This window comes from Macrotis lagotis, chromosome 8, assembly GCF_037893015.1.
Source record: "Macrotis lagotis isolate mMagLag1 chromosome 8, bilby.v1.9.chrom.fasta, whole genome shotgun sequence".
NCBI classification, from domain to species: Eukaryota; Metazoa; Chordata; class Mammalia; order Peramelemorphia; family Peramelidae; genus Macrotis; species Macrotis lagotis.
In genome coordinates, this window is record NC_133665.1 from 43937173 (window position 1) to 43939808 (window position 2636).

Genomic DNA, 2636 nt, shown 5'->3' on the forward strand with positions numbered 1-2636 from the left:
GACCAGTGCTCTACTCATTGAACAACTTGGCTGCCTCCTCATTCAATGTTTGATGTTTGTCTTTTGTTCTCGAAGAAGACCATGACAACAGGAAGGTGATGCCATGACAAATATATGAATTGGATTTGAATGAAGGAGTGCTGTGCTAAAATCACCAACTTCACTTTCTCCTCCTCAGTCATCTGGGTCCAGAGGCCTGATATGAATCAGGATGGGAGATAGTCGTGGATGTGAGGCAATCAGGTTTAAGAGACTTGCCCAAGGTCACATAGCTAATAAGTGTCAAATTTGAACTCCTGAGAGAGTTGGCTGAGTTTTGAAGAGGTTAAGTAACTTCTCATGATTACAGAACTCATGAAGAAATATTTAAATATTTAGGAAATATTTAAGGAAATATTTAAAAGCCAGACTTCTCAGATTCCAATTATATATATATATATATATATATATATGTATATATATGTGTCTCTGTATATATTATATATATGCTATATTGCATTTGTATATATATATATATATATATATATATATATACATATGCCATATAACATTTTACTAAACTGCTTTTCTTCAACTAGGAAATAATAAATGTTATTGACTTGCTTCAGAACTTCAAACACCCAAAGGGAGAGGGAGCAAGCATTCATTAGATTCCTTCTAAGCATTTTTCTTTGCACATTACAAATATTATGTCATTTGATTAGAGTATACTTTTATTTAGTTCAAGAAAAGAAGTGTGTGGATGCTGAATGTGGATAACTAAGTCACATATTCCTTTATGAAAAATTTCATAAATGCAAACTTGTTTTAAAGGCTATGTACTTGCTGTTTTACTGAATAGTTGTGACAACCCCCCACCAATAAGACTCTCCAACCATCCCCCAAATGAGGAAAAGATGAATAAAAAATGCTGCAACAATAAAGGTTTAAATAAAAAAGTTTAAGATATGTTATCAAAAACATAGGATCAGAAAAGGAAATAGGATTGCTCACCAGTAAGATTGCAAAAATAGGTAGAGATTCCAAGTTACACAATGATATATTTGTGACACTTAAAAAATAGAGTAAGGCCTCTACTGAGAATTTTTTCAGAAAACATGAACCAGAATTGTACAAGAGGGGATGGATTGGGAGAGGTACATGTTCTTTGTTGTAGAAGATTATGTCTCAAATTAGGAATTCAAGAAATTCAAGTAAGTTGTTACCCTATTATGTGGACCTGCAGAATGGAGTCAAACCAAATCTTTCAGTTTCCATAAGGACAGATTTCTGCTTAGCACTTTTTTCACTGCACCAGTCACATCCTTGTTCCTCAGACTATATATGATAGGATTGAGCATGGGGGTAAAAATACCATAAAATAAGGCAATCAGCTTATCTGTGGTCAATGAGGTTTTGGACTTGGGCTTCATATACATGAAGAGGATAGTCCCATAGAAGATGATCACCACAGTCAGGTGGGCTGAGCAGGTAGAAAAGGCTTTGCTTCTCCCCTCAGCAGAGCGGATCTTTAATATAGTGGAAAGGATGAAGACATAAGAAATAATGATTAATAAGAGAGGGGTCAAGGTAACGATTATAGTTCCTACCAGCATGATGAATTCATTTAAGGAGATGTCAATACATGCCAGGTGCATGACTGCCAGGATTTCACATGTGAAATGGTCAATGACATTTTTCCCACAAAAAGGCAACTGCATAGTAAGAATGGTTTGAAACAGAGTCAAAACCACCTATTAGCCAGCACAAACTTGCCAGATGCATGCAAACAGTTCTGTTCATGACAATGGGGTACCTTAGAGGGTTACAGATGGCCACATAGCGATCATAAGCCATCACAGCCAGTAGGACACACTCTGTTGTTCCCATGGCAAAGGAGATTGACATCTGGGCTACACATCCTGAGAAGGACAAGGATTTTCTATTTGATAGAAAGTTCACCAGCATTTTGGGCACAAATGAAGATGTGTAACAGATGTCTAAGAAGGAGAGATTGCTGAGGAAGAAATACATGGGGGTATGAAGATGGGGATCCAGAATGGTCAGGATGATAATAACACTATTTCCAAAGAGGATGACTATATATATTGTTATGCATAACACAAAAAAATAAAATCTCAAGTTTGGGGTATTTGCAAAGTCCCAGTAGAATGAATTCAGTTATGACTGTCTTATTGATCCCTTCCATGTCTTTCTCCTTTTAGCTGTAGGAAGTGAGAGGAGAATATAAAACAAAGCACTATTAGGATTTGAACAAAAATTTGAGCCTTATTATATAATGCTGGTCCTGGACTATGTTATTGTATAGACTTCTGGTCAGGTTCTTTTTTTGTTAAACTGGAAAGTCATTTAATCTTTGTCTTTTACAGATTTTTCTTCATTTTTCTTTATCTGTAAAATTAGGATAACAATGGCATCTACCTCAGAGAGTTATTATAAGGATCAAATGAGATAACATGACAAGCATTTTGCAAATCTTTGTTTCCATTCAAAATTGTATTTTCTTTCCTCCAGGATACCTTCCAATTGAAGTCATTATTTCACTCAAAATTTTATATTCTTTCCTCTCTAAGACCATCCATATGAAGTCTCTGATTTTAATGTTGTCTGTATTCTAATTCACCAATAGCCGAAAT

The 2636-nt window shown here is 35.3% G+C and overlaps 1 pseudogene; it reads right to left on the bottom strand.

The window, feature by feature from the left end:
• Positions 1-1232: 1232 nt before the first annotated feature.
• LOC141496434 (olfactory receptor 13C9-like) lies at positions 1233-2188 on the bottom strand (annotated as a pseudogene).
• Between the last annotated feature and the right edge of the window lie 448 nt (positions 2189-2636).